Source organism: Anabrus simplex, chromosome 2 (genome assembly GCF_040414725.1).
Source record: "Anabrus simplex isolate iqAnaSimp1 chromosome 2, ASM4041472v1, whole genome shotgun sequence".
Taxonomy (NCBI): Eukaryota; Metazoa; Arthropoda; class Insecta; order Orthoptera; family Tettigoniidae; genus Anabrus; species Anabrus simplex.
The window spans coordinates 384,404,154-384,427,136 of NC_090266.1; positions in this window are offsets into that span (position 1 = coordinate 384,404,154).

Genomic DNA, 22,983 nt, shown 5'->3' on the forward strand with positions numbered 1-22,983 from the left:
TAAGAATGAAGCAGTATGGATTATTTCCCCACTCAGGATGAAATGAGATCTTTCATGAAATTGTAATACGGGTACTCTTCTACTTTGTACTTAAGTTTCTTTCTTTAAAATTAGGAACGGATATACAAAGTTTCTTCATTTACATCAACATTTCACTTGGTTGTATTTATTTTGTGTATTGTCATTTTTTACCATTTGAGACTTTGTAGCTTTTGTTATGATTTCACAGCAGGTAGAATTTACATAGCCTAATTGGTGATTAGTAAATATGCAGGTTGGTTCAATAGTACATTTCATTAAGTGAAGGAATTACTGGTACAGTAAAACCTCATTAAGACATTTCTGCAGGGGACAAGGAAAGAGAACGTATTAAATGAGAGAACTCATTATTGAATTTGCAAATAAAAACTATCCCCCAGATATGGAAAATATTACATAAATTTTATTCAACATGCGTGCATTTTATGCCATATTTGTATGGGTACAGTAAAAGCTATATTTACTGTTTCTGAATATCAGGGGAGAGTATTAAAAAGGTGTGAAGAGTACCAGACAACAAATACGAAAATATTTGGTCTGAAGCCTATGAAAATATAAACGTATTATTGAAGGTCACACTCTTCCGAAAACAAATGTAATGTTGAACCGCTAGTTGAAACCTTCTGTTTCGGACTAGTGGGTTATTAAATATTGTTTTCTGGTCACACTCTTCGACTAGAAATAATTTTGGTTTGCATCTTGAACACACCACCACGTCGGCAATACCTGGGATTCGTTTGGACCGACTTGAGTTGAAGGCGCGAGTTTTAACGTTCATGTCAACTCAACGCACTGGAGGCCTGTCCACTTCCTGCAGGATTTTTTTGTATCATTAGTAAGCAATTTTACATCTCTTTCTTATTCATAATTAGGCTATCACAAGACAAATATGCACCATACCAGTAAACTTTTCATGATTATGTTCCTAATCCGTAGGTAGGCTATCACGCGGCCAATATTCACTACCCTTCAATGTACCACTCAACAGAATATATTTCTAACTTTTGGCTGGAATGCGAAATACAAGCACAAACAGGCTCGCTGTGTTACTCAGCAATCTCACTTCTAACCAGCAAGCAAAACTGAACTTCCTGAGCCTAATGGCTTCCTCCCTGAAATTGCAGTTTACCCTGTGAAGTTCAGGAATTCAAAGCCTTTTCCCTGTTATTGCACAACTTTCCCCTACCTGTTTACTGTGGTGATGGCTCTTACCTATGTTGAAAATCATGTTCCATTCTCTAGGGATGACAAAGAACACGATCAGGGCTGGGAAAAATGTGATCGTACTAAGCGGCAATAGAAAAAATTTGTGACATGGTAAGTGTGGACTTTTTATACAGATTTGATATGATGAAAATTAAACATTGAATTTACAACATGCTAAGGGAGAAAGCATTTTAATGAGGAGCACACTAACGAGGTTTCATTGTGTGTGTTACGACATCAACTCAATTGGAAGAGGCTTAAATATAGGTTTCTGTTCGCAGCTGAACAAGCCCTGTCATTGTTAAGAAATATTACAGTTTGTAGAGTTTGCACCAAATAATAATAATAATAATAATAATAATAATAATAATAATAATAATAATAATAATAACTCTGGGCAATTTGCAAAACAAAACAGAAAATTTAAAGAAACTGGAAAACATAAAAATAAGATTTAAACCAAAACTAGAAAAACATACAATGAAAAGTGTATTTACAGACGAGGATCGACAGAAGAGATCAGAACGAATGAAAAGCTGCTGGGCAATTCGGAAAGAAAATCTGTCGAAGATGATGACCAGAAAATGATGGACTGAAGTGGTCAAATGAGGCTGTAAAAGCAGAATAATAATAATAATAATAATAATAATAATAATAATAGGCATATTTGAGAACACAGTTAAATTGAAATTGCATTAGAAAAGGCTGAATTCATATAATTGCTTACCATTAAATGAGAATAATCTTCAAGAATAATTTAGTACTCTTCCTATAATCATGGCTGTTACACTTGAGTGTCTCTAGGTAAAAGGTACTGAATAAAATTCTTACCAGAGAAAATCAGCCTCCTTTCAGGATCACATTGTTACCACAACTGCAAAAAAAATCTGTAATTAGTCATATCTGATCGGTATTCCTGACTGAACTGTGCTACATTTGCATAATATTTCAGAGAACATTATTCAGCTGTAATTTCTGACTTTTTTCAAAAACTGTAATGGAATAAACAAGAGCACACCTCGTGCACTTCTAGATCTGGAGGTTAAGTAGTGTTTTCATGATGCAAACTATTTCTTCATATCCTGCCCTGGTGCATAATAACCAGGGAATTTTACTGTTTTATCATTAGCTCGCTTGTATTGAATCAGAAATTTGTTCAGATATGCAAATTATCAGAATTGAGACTTTGAAATAGGATTTATTGTAGCATGTTGTAGTACTTCATAATATGGTGGAAGGTTTTTTTTACTAGTCATGCCAGATGTACGAGACTTATATGATAACTTATAATTCAATGAAGAATAGAGAAAACTCTTAGCAAAAATTGTAATCTGTCATAAAAGCCATTGAAGCATCATTGAAAAGCCTCAGTCACGAAATTACGCCTTTGCCTGTGAGGTGACTGGTCTTCTGAGAAGAGTACATCTCAGTTGGAAGGTACTGGTAGTGCAGTAATTTTGTTATAGAAAGAAGCTTATGTTCTACAGATATTAACTATAATTGAAAGAAAATCCCATTCCTCAGTCATAACATTATCAGTCTTTAACATCATCTGGTACTATCATATATTCTGATATCCCAAGGAAGGGGAATCTTGTGATTCTACAAAGCATGAAATAAATGTTATTTGCTAGAAAGGTACACTTCCAATCAAATATAACTTGAAAACCTTACCTCACCTAAACCTGAGATAAGGATGATGATGATGATGAATAAAACTACACTACTCATTAAAAGAAATTGGTGACTATGCTTCTAGGATTCTTGTGTCTTATTAATGGTATTGCCGAATATTGACAGTACAGTCATTTATAGAAGTTTGGATAGTTTAGCAATAATATGAAATCTCCTTTCAAATTCCTGAAGTTAAGTGTGTTCCGGCAGAACAGTAGATTGACCTGCAGCTTGGTTGTCATTTCTCATCCAGTTGACAATTTTGCTTTGATGATGGTTGATATGTTCAGTACACGTGACTACTTGTACCTGTGAATACCAGCACACAGTTCTACGACAGCCAGATAAATGTGCAGTTTAAATTTATCTGGCAATTGCACATTTATCTGGAAGTTGGGTTGAAAATGAGTCATACAACATTTGTTTATATACAATCTGGAGGAATATTCTCTAGTTTAGCTATGCCGAAGATGGAGCTGCAGTTAAAGCTCGTTCCTGGGACTCTGCTGTAAGAATCAGCATGGCTGCACATCATGATGAATCTGCGTGTATGATGCTACACGAAAAATAAGTTATTGTCATGGAATATATCTGTATATTTATAAAAAAGCATCACACTTTCTACTTAGCTATCACATAGTTTTCGACTTCCCCAGCTTGCAAGTAGTTTCTACTAACTATATGATTTGCATGCAAGCGATGAAGTAACAAGCTTCCTTGGTAGCTATGGTTGTTACAGTGTCATCTCTCCATCCTGCCATACCGTTATTTACTGGTTCAAGTTCCATCAGTTGAAATTTTTTTTTTTTTTTTTTACCGTCCAAGTGTTAGTCAGCAGGTGATGGTATAAAATTCCTAATCATTATATTGCATTCCAAAAGCCTGGGTTTTGTTCCAAACCTTTTTGTGGCACTTATAGAGTGAAGGTGTTCATGGCGATTCATCCCTCAAATGGGGACATTAAGGTTATATTTCTTTGACTTCATAACAAAATGCTTGCCAGTTACTACTCTGTAACATTCCTGGAAAAGAATAAAACATACGTATTAAATTTGCAACAATAAAGTGATAATTAATGATAAAATTAATGATCCTCAACCGCCTATTCGTTACATCCAGGTTCTCACTCCAGAAAATCCGCGTGGTCAACTGAGGTTTTCCCAGATATTGATATAATTACACAGACAAAGCTCCAATCCCATTGACTATAGTAATAAATCATCTTATTGTTTCACCTGTAGAGCCCGACAGCAATTCTCAAATGCATAAAATGCAGGCATACTCGTGATGGCTCTTAATCAAGCGCAAACTGACCAGCTGAAGACAGCATATTTGCTCATTTCAACATTGCTATGGATAAATAAAAGCCTAGATATATACATACTTATGACAAATCTGTATATACTGTATATAATTTGAACGTGTAACATGATATCTTGAGAAAACTGCAATACTAACGCCTATGTGTTATACATCAAAAGAAAGGTCTCCATCTCAGGATTACTACAAACATTTTATGTCATTAAGTCCTTATTTGCATAAAATAGTAATGTATTAAAATAATACGATACTTAGGTCGTTGCACTGTACTCGCGGTAGGCTCTATGAAATTTGTCTCGGCTGATCTTTCTATGCCAGCACGATAGAGGGCTCTGTGAAAGTTGTCTATGCAGATCTTTCTGTTGTACCTGTCCCGGGCATGGACAGAGTACTAAGCATAAATCCTGCTTCACAAATATGTCATCGGATGGAAATCATACGGATGAAGAACTTCGGAGAATCAAACCCGGGCATCTAAGTCCCATCCTCCCTACTTACATTCAGAGCAACAGCTACACTCGAGAGCATATGGGTCATGGTTCTGTCCGGTGAAAATAAAGTAGGCACGCACGAGATGCCAAATAATTGCCTGCGTGGCAATTTTTAAATTTTTTAAAAATCTACCCAGTCTCTAAATGAAAATCATTTATTTAGCCCATATAGAATATCACAATAATATATTGTATTCACTCTGTCACAAGAGTAATGCTGATCACCCGTACTTGATGTATCACACACACATATCACACAATGACTGTAGAAAGAAACACTTAGTCTGCACTGTGACTTGAACCACATAAAGAATGATATGGAATAAGCTTCAATGTGCAGGGTGAAGCGCCTTATGTGGTCGACTAGTGGATTACGCTATGGAGAGGGAATGCCCCTTTTGACATATTCGCTCCGTTAATAGTCATCTTCCATAGTCGAATGGATGTTCAATTTGTAGCTCTTTACACCCTTTATCTACTGAACTATTTTCATTCAGGTTGGATCGCAGGTTTCGTGGTAATTACAAATGCATCCTTTGTATTTTGGCGTGCTGAGTGTGAGTAATTAGGACTCCTCGCTGTGCGTTAAGAAAACCCCCAAAGGCCATCTGGTCTTCGTCACTGCGATGCTGTCTCAAGTGGCGTCACTAAGAATGCATCGAGAGGTAAACCATATTTTTACATCATTAAATATTGCAAATTATGCAGAGTTCACTGAACCCTTTTATGTAGTTTCCCTAGGCTTGCGACAGATTATTATTATTATTATTATTATTATTATTATTATTATTATTCATCCTGTGAAATCTGTGGGTTGATATCTAAGAAATAGGCAGGGAAGTGATTGTAATATACAGCTCTTGAGTTGAAACCCTGCAAATTAACCACGCCTTCTGACACAGTCAGCATTTTAAGTCTAGTGTCATATCGCTAGCTCCGTTGTACTATAGAAGGGCAATACCAAGGTAACGCGGTACTCGGAGTTTCTCGCTCTCCTTGCGCGTAATTAGGGCTCCTGCCTCCGAACTTGGGCAGCGTCATTCATGTCCGGGACAGGGAATAAAATACTATTTACACTCAAATATTGCATAAATTGGTGTGGAAAATGGCCCATATATCTTACTAGGCTTACCGACATGTCTACGAACGTGGTATTGAACGGTTTCACTATGTTAGTCTGATAGATGGCACTGTGAAATAATGTTATCACCAGATTACGTTGCTGTCCATTTTGGTTCTAATAAGCGAGCCAGGCTGAGTGGCTGAGACGGTTAAGGCGCTGGCCTTCTAAACCCAACTTTGCAGGTTCGATCCTGGTTCAGTCCAGTGGTATTTGAAGGTGCTCAAATACGACAGCCTTGTGTCGGTAGATTTACTGGCACGTAAAAGAACTCCTGCTGGACTAAATTGCGGCACCTCGGCGTCTCTGAAGACCGTAAAAGCAGTTAGTGGGACGTAAAAGAAATATTATTAATATGCGAGAAACGGAAAGGAATCCAACTCAGGATATTCTGTATTCTAAAATGTCCTTTGACTCAAATACTCATTTATTCACAAAATACGATGCTGTGGGTGTTTCATTTACCTGCATTTGCCGGTAGATGGCTGTGTGAGTCTGTGACTGTGTTTTCGTGTGGTTCGCTGATTTTTCAATGCCATGTTTCATCGACTGCCACGGGAGTGTGCTGTCCACGTACAACAGTGGCGTATCCTGGATTCCCCACGGAGGCATTCAGTAGCACATTTTATTTAGTCGATTCCAATTCTACTCGCCCTAATTGCATGTAGGCGAGGTCGACCCTGCAATTTTATTTTTTTATTTTATTTTTATTTTCAGAATTCCTCAATGACATCAGTGTACATGTCCTCACGTTGCTTTCTACTCCTCAAGATGACCCTTCTGTATTATTTATTTATTTTCCACAAATTGTAGATACAATTCAGGGATGGTGAATGGAGAAAGTGCATAGCCCCTCATACATGAATGTGCTCCAGCCCCACTACAGACATCATTCCTAATGCAGACAGATGATCGACTTGGAGAATTGCGGACGAAGGATTCTATTCACTTTAGGGCAGAGGAAGTGCGATCTACACGATGATGTAGCGGGAATAGTTGTAACCAATGTGCACAATTTATAAAGCTCAGGAAGACCACTATGGAGACCACTGGTCAATAGGAACTTCTGGACTTGAACCAGTCTTATCTTTGAAGTGTTTATTGCTCTCAATTCGGTTTTAAGTCGTTCTGTATTGAACTGTTTTCCATACACTTTGATCAACTTACTGAATTGCTCTTTAGGAAAATCACCAGAAAAATGATCATTTCTTGCAATCGTATGGTGCCCAGAAAAATTGTTTGAAATATTTCAGCTTAAAACTGGCCAGCAAGGTTCAGTTATATGAGGTACAATATTTTGCGGATTTCTATCGAAGAATTATCGTTCTTAATGATATACGTGCCGCGTGTCAGTACTTCTTTGACAACATTGTCACATAGCAACATTTTCAGATGCAATGGTGATATAGCGTGGTACTTGCATATATTTTCAAATTGATTTTATTTTTATTTGGTGTGATTTAAGGAATATGAAAATGCCCTATGTATTTGATGAAATGACATCCTGCACTTAATGTCTTTATTCCAGCTTATATGCCCTAACTCCTCTGTTAGATTAGCCTATAAATTGTGTTCAGTCAAATGGAATGTTTTTTCTCCATTTGAACACTAAACACATTGCTGACCGGATCCTTGAGCTTGTCACATACCCTGTGAACCGGACATTTTTCTACTAAGCATACTAGGGTGCACTTGATTATAAAAGTGTACATAAATATTAAACCAGTCAAGATTTTATCTTTAAAGTTGGTGTGAGTACTCACCAATGCCCCTAGTAGTACTTAAGAGTATGGTATCTTTGGAAGCATGACCCCTTGTGCAGTGGCGTCTTGCAGAATGAGCAGATGTAGCGTGTTTCACTGCGCTTCTTGTGAGCACTGCAGACTTTGCATGGTTTTGTTGGGAACTACTTCTTTCCAGACCCCACAATACCTTCTAGTCTGTGCGTCTTCATCTCCATTTAATTGTCCTGGAGGATCAAGCTTGGGTGTCCTACCAGTTGGTGTCTGTGAGGTTGATGGTTGTATTCATCCTATGGTTCTCCAGTATTTTCAGTGGCCCAGATTCTTACCGTGTTCATCAGAAAGTTCTTGTAGCTCATTTTCTTCTGAGGATTCTGCATGTTATATACCCTAAATGCATTAAAGAATACACTGTTGACGACTCGCAGGAACACTTTCTTACTCCACTTAATCGTCTTACAGAGGATTGGGTAATAAGACAAGTACTGATCGGCTTCCTTCATGAACTTGTTGTATTCCAGGATGCACTTAGGTTTCTTCACCTGCTTTCCTCTCCTTGTCTCTACGGAATTCAGTGTGGCTTGGTGAAGTGTGCTTATCATACACACCTCTCTCTTATCTTTCCATGTCTGCAATAAAACTTCATTCTTCCGAGTAAAAATACTCTCGCCAGTCTCCAGGTTCTTTGAAGCCTCATTGAAAGATTTTGGCAGTCCCCTATTAGCTCTTATGGTACTGCAAACCCTTGTCTTCCTTTCCAGTAAGTGCTTAGCCGTTCTAACACTGTTATAAAAATTGTCTTGATAGACATGATGCCAGAGGTCGAGAAAAGGGTCAAGGTTTCCTCCAGTTTTTTGCCTTCAGCAGAGTAATCTCAATGTTACATATGTACCCTGACACTGCCTCACACACTACACATACAAGAATTCCATACCTAACCAATTTACCTGGATTGTACGTTCGGAAACGTAGTCTACCTCTATATGGAATCATGGCCTCATCTAGTGCTAGCTATTGTGTGGGTCTGTAAATTTTCTGAAATTTCTCGGTGAAGTAATTCAAAACTGGTCTAATCTTGTGCAATTTATCACCTTCATTATCTGCGTCAGTATTATCACTGAAATGTAGGAAGTACCATAACTGCTCAAAACTATTTCTGCTCATCAGTTTACTGAAAATTGGAGTCTCAATTAGTGGATCTGTACTCCAGTAAACACAAAGTTTATCTTTTTTTTAACTGTCCCATCAGAATTAGCATTGCAAGAAACACCATCTCATGTTCAGTGATGGATTTCCATTTGAGACACTTGGGTGACTGCTTGTACTTGCGAGTGTTCTGATCATGGTAGAGGTTAGATTGTTCTACAAGCAAGGTAAAGAACTCGCTACTAAAAAACCTGTCAAGAATTTCACTGACACTTTCATTATCTTGTGGGACATGTTAGTCCTTGCCTGCCTTGAAACAGTTCTAAATATCTCGGTGGATCTGCCTTTTCAAAACCATCTTCAGCGTCAATTCCTAACACATCATTAATATTTACATCGTTGTCGTCGTCAGTCACTTGAATAAATAAGCACACTAGGTAAATTACAGCGTGTAGAGGCTTGAATATCACTTCCACTATCACTCGCATTCAGTTTCCACTAATTCATTATCACTATATCCATTTGAACGATCATCGGCATATAATTCTTCTAAAATATCGTCAGCTAACACCGTATTCTGCGGGCGCTCTATCTTGTGATTGACTGAACCTGCAGAAAGAAAGTAGACATTTCGAAACTAAATCAAAGAATAAAAGAAAAGTGGCAGATATACATCTACGATTTATTCTACTTGATGTGCAAGTCCAAAATAGTTCAATATATGGTCAAGAGATGTCACAGGAAGACCGAAAACAATGTCGTGAATAAAACCGAGATTTCTCGGGGCCCAATACCTGCCGCTGGCGAGCGTACTACGAGATTTCTCGGGGTCCGTCACGCATATATTAAGAGTAGAACTATATTGATATTAGTGTTATTTTCTTATTCGTTTATGAAAGAAAGCCAATGCTACAGTAAATTGAATAGTCCTTGCTCAGTTTAAATGTTGGGTAGTCTTTACTGAACTTGGGCAGCTACTAGTTAGTGTTGCCAACTAGCATAAAGTCACTAATTGGGTTAAGACGTCACTACATGAAATTTTGTGAACTAGGTCTACGTGGGGGGGGGGGGGGGATTATTGAAGCATTAAATGGATGGATAACTAAACATGCCTAATAAATTAGAAGACTCAGGTTCCTCTTCTGGTGTAGTTCGAATTGGAATACGAATATGCAGCTGAGGTTCCTTTCTTACGCAATGCACTTTCAGATAATTTATAATTATATATAACGGGTCTTCTTAACACTTCTAAGAACGTTTTTGGCGTGAAGCATGAAGCTGTTCGGACGTGGAATCTGTTACGCATCTTTATTTTCACCAAGTTCAGCTGACTTATACCTCTGCATTAGAACAAGGTAGAGAAATACTGGCAACTCTTTGAATGGATTAATAGCATCATCATCATCATCATCATAATCTGCAGTTTCCAGCTGTTGGCTGGGTCTGCTTGGAACATTAGCCTCTCCATCTCCTCTCGTCTTCCCACCACTTCTCCCTAGTCATTCTTGCCCAGTCCTCGCCTCTTCTCTGTACACACTCTTCCACTCCTTTTATCCACCTGTCTCTTGGTCTTCCTTTTGGTTGTTTACCTGTTATCTCCATTTCATGCATCCTCCTCTATCCTTTCCCCCGTCATTTTTTTCATGTGCCCATACCATCTAAGTCTAGATGCCTCTATCCTATTCTGTAGCAGCTCTTCTTTTATGATATCTCTAACCTTCTCATTTCTCATCTTATCCAATTTTGTCACTCCTATCCTGCTTCTCAGAAATTTCATTTTACTTGCCTGTGTGCTATTCACGGCTCTCTGCCTCATTACCCAAGTCTCAGCTCCAGAATCTAAATTAAAAAGAAACTCCACACAGCTTTGGGCTCGCTATCCTCCTGAGGCCAGTCTTTGAAAATGGAGATGCCGTATGGGATTCGTAATGAAGAGAGCTCATCTTTCCAGGGGGTAATCTGTGCTTCCCTCTTGACGTTACTGTGGATATTCCGACTTTTTCCAAAGCTGCTAACAGTGGGCAGAGGGTAGCATATGAAAGGTGACAAGGTTTCAAGTGCAGTGACATCATGCGGAGTGTTTTAGAAATGTCTGCCACTGAATGCAATTTTAAGATTGAATACAATTAATTACGTCCTTAACTTCTTAATTTGTTCTCTCTTTCTTAGTACAGTAGATTAGATGGCTAGACTACACCAGCGCCACACGTAGTCAAGCAATGGAACTAGTGCAGTTGTGTGGAACTGTTGAACATCTGAGAGATGAAATTAATACTTGATTTGAAAAAACCTAAAATCGTACTTCAGATAGTTCTTTGCACTATAACGCATGCAGTGAATGCCTTGCATGCAAGGAAAATACGCCCCTGATGCACAGTATTGGCTATTTTGTTACATGCACACACAGCGCCATTGTACCAGTAAATGAGTATTCTCTGACTGTTTTGTTTGCGATTCCTTCAGTGCATACAACTTACTTCGCTTGTATATCTCATTCGTACCTAACAGAAACCTAATTATTGATTCTGTTCGTCATTTTTAGTGGTCAGGAGCACACTTATATGGTTGCATATTTTCTTCTTTGTACCAAATGCTAGTTGCTTTACGTCGCATCGACTCGGGTCTTATGGCGACGATGGGACAGGGAAGGGCTAGGAGTGGGAAGGAAGCGGCCGTGGCCTTAATTAAGGTACAGCCCCAGCATTTGCCTGATGTGAAAATGGGAAAGCACGGAAAACCATCTTCAGGGCTGCTGACAGTGGGGTTCGAACCTACTATCTCCCGAATACTGGATACTGGCCACACTTAAGTGACTGCAGCTATTGAGCTCGGTCGTACCAAATGAACTGCCGTTATTGGGTAAACAGATTGTAGAGCATGTCGAGTATTAGTTGTTTTATTCCACAGTGCCATTGTGGCACGTTTTATCCACAGCAATATTTATAGCACATTTGAGCATTTCTTTGTAGCAAAAGCGCCATTGCTTTACATTTGGAATGCAGTGACAGGATGATGTATTATGGATAACTGGGTATCCTGTGTTTGTCCTATATGATCTCATTTTCTTTTCATGGTTAGTTCTTCCATGACTGAATATCCTGGTACCTAACAGGAAGCCAAAATAAAAAACTGCGTGTTTGTGCTCTTCAGCGCTAAAACTGACAAAACTGCCTAATGAAAATTGCCTAGCATTATACGGCCAGCTTTATGTGGTAGATTCAAGTCTTGAGAACAGAATTCGTTGTGAGCATTCTATAAATTTCTCTCTTAATCCAGAGACCATTGAAGGACACTCAAACAGTTTGCTAAATAACCCATGTTACATCATATCATATAATGCTGGCAAAGCAATGAAACAAGAAATAAGTTTGCAGCTATTGCTGCGACGGGTCACTAATAATATAAAATATCAAGCAGACCTGGCCAACAGCTGGAAACTGCATATGGTGATGATGGAAGAATATAAAACATCAGAGGAGGAACAATTTGGATTCAGAAGTGGAAGGTCAACAGTGGAACTTATTTTCATTCTGAGGCAGATCAAGGAAAAGATCTGGGAATATAGGAAGGATATATTAATGACTTTCATAGACTTAGAAAAGGCATATGACAGTAAATTCTGTATCTGCAATATAGTTCTTCAAATGGTGAGCAAATGAAACTTGTAATTCTTTTTGTAGTAGAAGAAATGTATTAATTCATTTCCACAATATATACAAATTGATTCAATTCCTTGCTGAACAAATAGGTACAGTACCATGGATTTGCAATTCATCAGTTTTGTGAAATGAGACCAATTTTAAAAAGTATACTGGTAAATTAATAGTTATCATATACAGCCAAACACTATTCATTTTATGAAAATTCTTAAGATTCTCTTAACCGTTCGTAATAATTCATACCTTTATGAAAATTCTTTATTTATGCTGTTTCAAATTCATATTGTTGACTAAATATGCACTATACAGTTTGGTCATTTCATGGTATTTTGTATTATAGTCAAGTATTAAAATTTTGTCAACTGTGCACTTGTACCTTGAAATCATCCTATAGAAAATAAGATTTATAAATGGTGCTGAAGAATGAAGTTTGGTAACTTTCATAAAGTACGATTTTCAAGAAAGCAACTTCTTTTTAATAGGGATATTAGCAATGAACCTCTCTCCGCTAACTGTAACAATAGTGAATGCAAAATAATTCAGTAATAGCGTGTGATTTTCCCGCCTGATTATTCTAAAATACTGTCAAGGATATTTATGCTTCAAGGATCAGATATTCTATAATATATGTAAATATACGCACACCATTTATAATGAAAGACGTACTCTCTAGGAAAAAAAAAAACAAAAAAAAAAACAGACCTGTTTTTATGTAAACTTAATGATCGATATTCACTCAATTTCTGTCATAACATACTGTAGTACTGGTGCTTAAAAATTAAATATGGTGAAACTTGGAACTTTGCATATGGCAGTTTTTACTTTGCAAGTACTTACCTTTGTTGCTGCTTTCGGTTGTTAATGTTGTAACATATTACAGAATGTTTGAATGTCTTAAGTTGGTCATCAGGATCACCTGTTATAATATTATTAATGTATTTATGTAATATTTTTACTCCCAGTAACAGTGTTTTGAATGTTGCCTGTTGAATAGTTTTCATTTCAGAAAGTATCTAGATAACTTGCAGCTAAGGATATTATCCTGTGTGCTATTGCAATTACAGAACTTATGTAAATATATAAAGCTAAAATTTGGAATCCAGATCCATTGCAGGAATGTGGGGAAGCATTGTTATTCACTGCTTCAGTATTGTAAGACCTGTTCAGCTTACCAAAAGAATCTTAAACCAAAGTTGAGATGCAAGTATTACTGCTGGATTGCTAAAGCTACAAAGCTGATTTAAATGGTTCTGTCTGTCTGTTAGGTCATCAGCCCAGAGGCTGGTTGGATCCTCAAATAGCACCACCAAAGGTTATGCGGTTATAAGGAAACTGTAAAAGCCAATGGCAGCACCAAAATGAGGCGTACTAGGCAAGATGAGGAGTGAGGTTTGCCATTGCTTTCCTCATTGGGTCAGAAAGTGTTATTGCAGCACGACTGACCCTATGACCTTTCATAACACTCATATGCACTAGTCGTGCTCTGAATGTCATTACTCAGCACGGCGCATACCCCAGCAGCTTCCATATTGTCACAGCCATGGATGTTGACTGGGACTTCAGTGGAAGCTACACTTTACTCTGGCCTGTGCCAAGAGATGGATACGAAAGTACTGTATCCATCAAGAAATGGCAGCAGGCAATAATTGGTTCTGTGAAGAATTAAACATGTGCCATAATTGTCACTGATTGTACAGTAGTTGACTGAGGATCATCAATAATAATTTGCAAACTTCAGGATTTACTTAACGAGGGAGTAGGTGTGTAAAGACATAACTTTCATTTACAAGGTTGATCTTAGACCAGTGACAAAATAATTTACTGAAAGCACATGATTAAGTTTCATGTGTAAACACTTCTTAATTCCCAAATTTCTTATCATCCTCAATATCCTTATGTTACTGCATCTTAATTTCTTTAATGGTGTACCAAAGAATTTGTTCAGTCTAGTAGAAATGTAATACTTTTTAAGAAGTTTGCATTTCAGCATCATTCGTAGACTGACATGATTTGTAGTACCTATTAGCTCTTGCTGTTTGCAGTCTGTGCACATTTAAGGTCTTGCGAACACAGCAGTGTTTTAAAGAAATACTCATAAAAAGTACTATAGAAAAAATAAAAATATTTTTTTGCTTTTCAGGTAAATCTTAATATTAGTAAAGTTTGTTTAAACCTTCACACTGTTTGAGTGTTGCATATTGTTACCCATGACAACCAGATAGTAGATGAAAGTAGCCCTTCTTTTTATATAAAAGGTTTTAAAATATTACTACAAATATGGTACAAGCAAAAGCAACAGGTAGGAAAGTTTTACTTACCAGGCAAAGATGCAGTTAACTGGCTGTGCATTGCAGGTCATTTGTCTGTAAGGTTGCATTTGGGAGATGATGGGTTTAAGTTCCACTGACAAGCAGCCCTGAAGGTGATTTTTCCATGGTGTCCCAATTTCATATCAGGCAAATGCTGGAGCTGTTCCTTTATTAGGGCCCCAATATTTTCTGTGTCTCCTTCTGGTCTAAGTATTAAACTATACTTGTGTATTCTTCTGTCCACCTGCCTACCCTATTCTCTTTCTGTCTTATATATTTGAAGCCACTTTCAATTGTAATGTTACTTGGCTACAGTCGTAAATAAAATGTAATTTTATAGTTGGTCGACACACAAATTAAACACCCCGCTGTTGCCTTAAGTAACTACTAATCATGATACAAATACTTGATAGGCACATAATTACAAATTGGAAAGTTAACTTTTTGAAACAAAATACTTCTATGTAATATTGAACATGCTTAATAAAACTGTTATTGACAGTTTTTGCATTTGTTGGTATATTGTGATATTTTATGCATTACATTAGTATTGCAAGGCATTTAGACTGTTTGGTTTACAATGTTGAAGTACCATAAATGTTCATAGTATTTTGGAATGATGTGTTGGTACTTAGTTTTGCTCCTGAAAGTACTGTTAAGATATATGCTGGGAAGCAGCTAACATTAACCAAGCATGCATCAACATGCAAGATACAATGTAATCATATTTCATAAAATATGGAATATTGTTAGTAAGTTATGAACAATATTTGTTACATTTGAGTTTTGGATATTATTGGTTAATAGTTATAGGTCTGCTATTGAAAAGAAAATGCCGCCTCAAATGTTCAGTATACTACCTGTGGATGAGAAAACTGATTCTCAAAGTGCAGATTCAGAAGAAGTGGTTCTAGATGGAAGGTTCGTTAAAACTTCTTCTTGAATTGCTGAAATGAACTTAAATTTTCCATTTAATATTCTAGATGCAGCATTGTTACTCACTTTTTTTTTTTCAAAGGAACATATTCCTGGTAGAAAGTTAATGTGTTTATATATATTTTAATTGTAATGTATGTTATTGTTAAATAAAAACCTGGTTATTTATAGTGCCATAGTCATTTTATGTCAGAATGAATTAGGAACCAGAGATTTCTTTTCCAAAATCAAATCAGATATTCATACCGGTATTCTTAATCATCGTCGTCTGTTAAATTTGGCACCTTCCTAGGTATCTCCATGAGATGTAATCGTACTCCTACTGGGTGAGTTGGCCGTGCGGTTAGGGGTGTGCGGCTGTGAGCTTGCATCCGGGAGATAGTGGGTTCGAATCCCACTGTCGGCAGCCCTGAAGATGGTTTTCCGTGGTTTCCCATTTTCACACCAAGCAAGTGCTGGGCTGTACCTTAATTAAGGCCACTTCCAACTCCTTGGCCTTTCCTATCCCATCGTTGCCATAAGACCTATCTTTGTTGGTGCGACGTAAAGCCATTAGCAATCGTACTACTGAATATGCAACTTCCGTATGGTGAACCACATCTGCAGGGTTTCCTACAAACTGGTGAGTAGGAGCATTCACCATCCACAGGCAGTTTGAGGATCAGCAACACACTCCCTTAAGTGACTTTCAGACCACTAATCTTATCTCTGCCGTGGAAGTCTGTGGACATTGTGCCCTTATTGTGGGCTGAATGGTGTTCACTTCTTCCATCATTGGACACACTATTCTAAAATCTTGAAAAACCTGTTACCGTATGGGCTTTGAGGAGATTAATTTTTGGTTAGCCTGATGACCTCAGTGTTTGGCCCTTTGAAACAGCACTCACATCAACCAATTTTTGGTTATGTTGTTTATAAATAGTTCAAGGGGTAGAAATGTAAAATTTTCATGAAACGTCACCAATAGACTCTGATTCAGGCAGCAGCAGCAAGCCTCATCAAATCTAGAAGCCATTTTCCAACGAACTCAAGACTTCAATTCTAGATTATCATCATGACTAATCACGCATAATGCAAAATTACAGTCTTTTTAAATAACATTATTCAGAGAGCACAATTCTTAACTAAAATTCTCAATACAGAAATGTTACTGTATTCTAGAAACCAACGCACTTCAGAAACTATGGCTCCTATATATTAACATCCAATATTTATGTTTATATTTATGACTGAAATTTTAATGCCAAATTATAGTTGAATCAATTTTATTTTAACATTGCAAACAATTTTCAGCCAAATTTTCAAATTGTAAAAACTGTGTTTTAGTCGTCAATGTGTTTTAGAATTAAGAGTTTATCCATTTTAACATTGCAAATCATATTGTCATAATTTTTAATGTGTATATTATTCTTGTTTTAAATATTATCATCACTGAAATTAGATTTACATTCAATGTAATGAAATTTGTAACAACAACCCAAATATGACAAACCTTGAGGCAATTGTATAGGCTGATGATGCTTGTGAATAAAAGCGAAACATGTCCCGGTAAATTAGTGTTGTAACATTACAACTTAGCAACACAAACTGTAATTTGTATTGAAAAGGTGGATCAAAATAACCAACAAATTGTTAGTATATCATAGCATAGTTCAATACGGGTCTAATAATGAGATTAGTTACATGTAAAGTCCCTGGTAATCGGGAAATCAGCAAAACCAAGGTGTTTTAAAAACTTGGACTTGCGCAAGCTTCCAGTAACTTGGAGGAGCAATGGAAAAGCCTGGATGACCAGTGCTCTAATGGAAGAATGAATTTAACTGTAGGATGAAGAAGTTATTTTTTATTTCAACAATGCCACTTGCACACACGTGTTGCTTTCCAATGTCAAGCTAGCCTGGTTTGTATCTAACACAACCAGTGTTGTTCAACCTATGGACCAAGGAGTGATTTGCCCCTTTAAATCTCACTACAGGCATTTATTGATGCAGTCACTGATCAAGAATGTTCATTCAGCTGACACCCCCTCCCTTGCACGCTCAGTTTCCATAATGGATGATGTCGAGTGGATCAGTTTGGTTATGAAGCAGATCAAACCTCAAACAATCGTAAAGTGTTTTGCGAAAGCGGGATTAGCAGAAAATGATGATGTCGGCACACCTGAGGAAGTGACTGAAAATGCTGCACTGATATCTACGCTGAGCCATCAACAGAATTTCGCATGTAATGTAGACTAATACATTCGCAGCGACAACTAGCTTGCTACTCACTACATTTTCCAGTCTGCTGTACAGCTTCTGAAAATCTGCTGTACAGAGAATGAAGATGATGATAATCTGAGGGACAAAGACCAGGAAAAGGAGGAGGAGAAGGAAAGAGAAAGTCAGGAAAAAATATGCACTCATGAACAAGCTATTGAGTGTGTCCGGGACATTATGAAATTTGCTGTCAAGTCGAATTCACCAAGACTATTTGAGCTACTGTACAGCGCTAAAGACTGCATTGAGAAAGACGTGACATCAAGGAAGGTGAAACAGGTTTCTTTGTTAGACATGTGGAAGAAGGAATAATTCGGCAAATACAGTATTGTGTGTAATGTGTTGCATGTTAATTAAACATGAGGAATAAGGCAGAAATTGTCTGGTTTTCATTGAGTACGGTACATACTGTACATAATATGTTGTGTGTTTTAGTGCTGGTCTATGCGAGAGTAATAAAAACCTACTGTACATAAAGATATTGTGTTACTGAGATATGTATCACCAAAGTTAGACTAATGGATCAGGGGTAAGTAATTTGTGAATCTTTTTGTATAATTTTTTCAATCCGGAAACTTGTCTAATCAGAAAAGGAACTCGGACCCTTGCGATTCCGCTTTGAGCAAGTTTTGCTGTACAATCTTTTCATTGAAAGTCATCCCAATTCTCTAATCAAGGATAAGTGTTATGTCAACATTTTAAACCAAGATTTTCAGTTACATTCTGGCAGGCTGCAAGTACACTTGCTGTGAATGTGAGATATCTGTGAAAATCAATAACAAAGTTTTGAGTGAAACATCTTGATGAGCTGCAGTGTGTGTGAAATGATGGTACATAAGAGAAAGGCTAAAAAATGTTGTGCTGCTTTGAAAGTTAGCCAGAGACTTGCAACCAAAAATGAGTGTTGATTACATGCAGAATATACATCTTCCAAAAATTCCAGTTCAAGATTTGTTTTACTTGCGGCAACTGATTTTCATTGTGTTTGGAATTAACAACATGAAAACAAACACCTCATTTTTTATGTTTATCATGAAGGAATAGCCTTTAAAGGCACAAAGAAGGTGGTTAGTTTTATCCAACACTATTGAACTACCTTTGTTTCTAATGATGTTAAGGAACTTCATCTTTTGTGACAACTGTCCTGCACAAAACAAAAATCATTGTTTAATCAGACTGTCAAGCTTCAATGGACAGTGAGTGGTTCAGAAAAAGAGAACTGGTGTTTTCCACTTCTTATTCTAGATATTGATTCACATAGGGAACCTAAAATATTTGTCCCGAATGAGTGAATGCATAATTACAATATAAGTGAAATTATAAATTTTCCAGCTAACTCATTCTTGGTACACTGGGGCACAACGCTGGCAACCACTTTTGCAATAGAGACAAAGTTTCTATTACAAAAGTAGGCTCCAAGCCTACACAGTGGCCTCCACTATAAGCACTAGCCACGCATTTTAGTAGGTGTGCTAGTTACCAACTGACGAGCCCAAATTGGCACACTGGGATGAAACACTGGCAACCAAAAATTAATTGGTTGGAAATTGTATAGTTTCATTTATATTGGAACTAGCAAGATACCCGTGCTTCGCTACGGTATTATACTGACATTTATAATGGAATGCTTATTGTTTTAGATACATAATCCGCCAAAATTCGCGATCTGACTGGTTTTCTAATAGATTACGGCAAGTTTCCGCCCATTTTTCAATCTTTCTTTCCAGCAATCGATTTCGTACTTCTCGGGCTAGGTCCAGGTATTCCACCCGGTCAGTTGGGTCGCTAAATCTTTGCCATCTTTTCCTGTAAGTATTTTTAATATGGATCAAATCCTTCAGGAGATCCGGCGTGGTGTCGTCTTGGGTGCCTTGGCGGTACTGAACCCGAGGCTGGACTGCATTCTTTGCCATTACGCGTCCAGGGCCCATTACCAGCGCGGTCCGCACATTTGACGACGGTCCAGAACATTATTATTATTATTATTTCCGGACCCCACAGCAAGATGTAAGACCGTTACTTGTCGGGAAATTACATCTGCTGCCATTCTCATTGTTGATAATGTGACCAGCACCATTGTCGCGCGTAGGCAAGTGTGCGGGATTTCTGGCGATACGAATGACGTACTTCCGTGCATTATTAATCTTATTATAGAGGTGAACAATTTGACGGTCAATCGCATTCCTATCGTTTATTTCAAATGTGTTTAAATTTTTATTTAAATGCCAGGAGAATTTACTGTAATCTAAGAACGTTCTCCGAAGGAAAAGATGGCTGATGAAAACGAACCCAGGAAAGATTAAAAATGAGTGGTTTATGATCAGAATAAGTACATCGAAAATCTACAGCCTGTTTCCATTCATTCGAAAGGGCCAGTAATGGAATGAATAAAACCCCATCTAGCAGCGATAATAAGAACTGTGCCGGCTGCCGAAGCACTCCTCTGGGGCAATGATCGATGAAGGACAAATGAAATTAAATATTGGACAGTGTTGCTGGAATGAATGATGACAGGGAAAACTGGAGTATCCGGCGAAAAACCTGTCTCGCCTCCGTTTTGTCCAGCACGAATATCACATGGAGTGACCGGGATTTGAACCACGGAACCCAGCTGTGAGAGGCCGGCGCGCATCCGCCTGAGTAACGGAGGCTCCTTATAAGTACATTATGAACAGTAAAATCAATTGGTCTCACCTCCTTTTACACCCATCGCCGTTAAGTTTCCCCCACCCCAAACAAAAATTAAAAGGAGGAGTGTTTCTTTATGTATAAAGGAGATTCCAAACACTAATGTTCACGTCTATTACCTTCAGTTTTGAGATATAAGTATCCCCATAAAAGTAATTAACTTTTTTCACTTCCTTTCACACTCCTCCCCGCTAAGTGAATTTTCCGGCAAAAAAATACTTGTTTCTTTAATACAGTAGTAAAGGATCTTCTAAATACCAATTATCACTACTCTAACTTCTTCAGTTCTGGATTTATGTGTCCTCATGAAAGGAATTCAACTTTTTTTTACTCCCGCCCCCCAAGATAGGTTTCCCCCAAAACGCGTTTTTCTTTGTTTTTAAAAGAGATCCAAATACCAATGGTCACGTCTGTAACAACTTTAGTTTTTATTAGATGTATGTATTCTCATAGAATTAAGTCAATTAATTTTTCCAATTCTTTCACCCCCCCCCCCTCTTATTGGATTTTCCGAGAATACGTGTTTCTTTACTTTTAAAGCAGATTCCAAATACCAAATTTCACGTCTGTAACATCTTCATTTTTGAGATATCAGTAGCCTAATTAAAATAATTCAACACCATTTTCAGTTACTTTTACCCCCTCCCCCCCCCTCCACCGAAGTGGTATTTCCGAAAACTAAAAATACACGTTTCTTTATTTTTAATAGAGATTAAAAAATACCATTTTTTACTTCTGTAACGTGTTGCGTTTTTTGAGATACTGTAGAAATTCTCATTTTAAAATTTCACCCCTTTTTAGTTCCCCTTCAGTGGAGTTTCCAAAAACAAATCACCTGTTTCTTTACATTTACAGGAAATTCCAAATACCCACTTTTTACGTCTAACATTTTACGTTTCTCAGATATTCTGTAGATATAGTCTTTCAAAAATTTCACCCCAATTTGTCACTCCTGTTTAACCGCCATTAATTGGATTTTCCAAAAACCAAAAAATACGTGTTTCTTTATTTTTAAAGGAGATCCCATACACAAATTTTCAGTTCTGCAATATCTTCAGTTTCTGAGATATATGTATCCCCATTAAAGGCATTCAACCCATTATTCACCGTTTTACACCCCTACAACTGGGATTTAGAGAAAACAAAAAAATGTGTGTTCCTTTATTTTTAAAGGAGATTCTAAATATCAATTTTTACATTTGTAAACTTTTAAAGTTTTAAGATGTACACACACTCATTATAAAAATTCACCCCCCTCTTCACCCCCCCCCCATTATTTGGATTTTCAAAAAACGAAAAAATACCCGTTTCTTTATTTTTAAAGTAGTTCCCAAATACCAATTTTCAGGTCTGTAATATCTTCAGGTTCTGAAATATAAGTACCCTTGTTAAAGGCATTCAACCACTTTTTCACCCTTTTCCATCCTTCCTATTGGGATTTTCCGAAAACAAAAAATACGTGTCTGTTTATTATTAAAGGAGGTTCTAAATACCAATTTATACATCTATAAACTTAAAAAGTTTTGAGATTTAGATACATTCATTTTAAAAATTCACCCCCTTTTCACCCCCCCCATTAAATAAATTTTCCAAAAACAAAATAATATGTGTTTCTTTATTTTTAAAGGAGATATCAAACACCAATTTTCAGGTCTGTAATATCTTCAGTTTCTGAGATATAAGTATCCTCATTAAAGGCATTCAACCACTCTTTCAACCCTTTTCACCCCTCCTATTGGGATTTTCCGAAAACAAAAAATATGTGTTTCTTTATTTTTAATGAAGATTCTAAATACTAATTTTTACATCTGTAAACTTAAAAAGTTTTGTGATGTAGATGCACTCATTTTAAAATTTCACCCCCCTTTTCACCCTCCCATTAATTGGATTTTCCAAAAACAAAAAAATACGTGTTTCTTTATTTTTAAAAAAAGATCAAAAGTACCAATTTTCAGGTCTGTAATGTCTTCAGTTTCTGAGATATAAGTACCGGTATCCTGATTTAAGGCATTCAACCACTTTTTCACCCTTTTTCACCCTCCAATTGGAATTTTCTGAAAACAAAGAAATACGTGTTTCCTTATTTTTAAAGAAGATTCTAAATACCTATTTTTACATCTGTAAACTTCTCAAGTTTTGAGATATAGATGCACTCATTTTAAAACTTCACCCCCCTTTTCACCCTCTTAGCGAAGGAATATCCAAAAATCCTCTCTTAGCGAGCACCTACATCTTAATATGAATATATTCCCAAAATTTCATTTCTTTATGTCCAGTAGTTTTGGCTCGGCGATGATGAATCAATCAGTCAGTCAGTCAGTCAGGACAAGTTATTTTATATATATATAGATTATCACCTCTTGCCATGTGACTGATGCTTGGGTTGCATAAAACG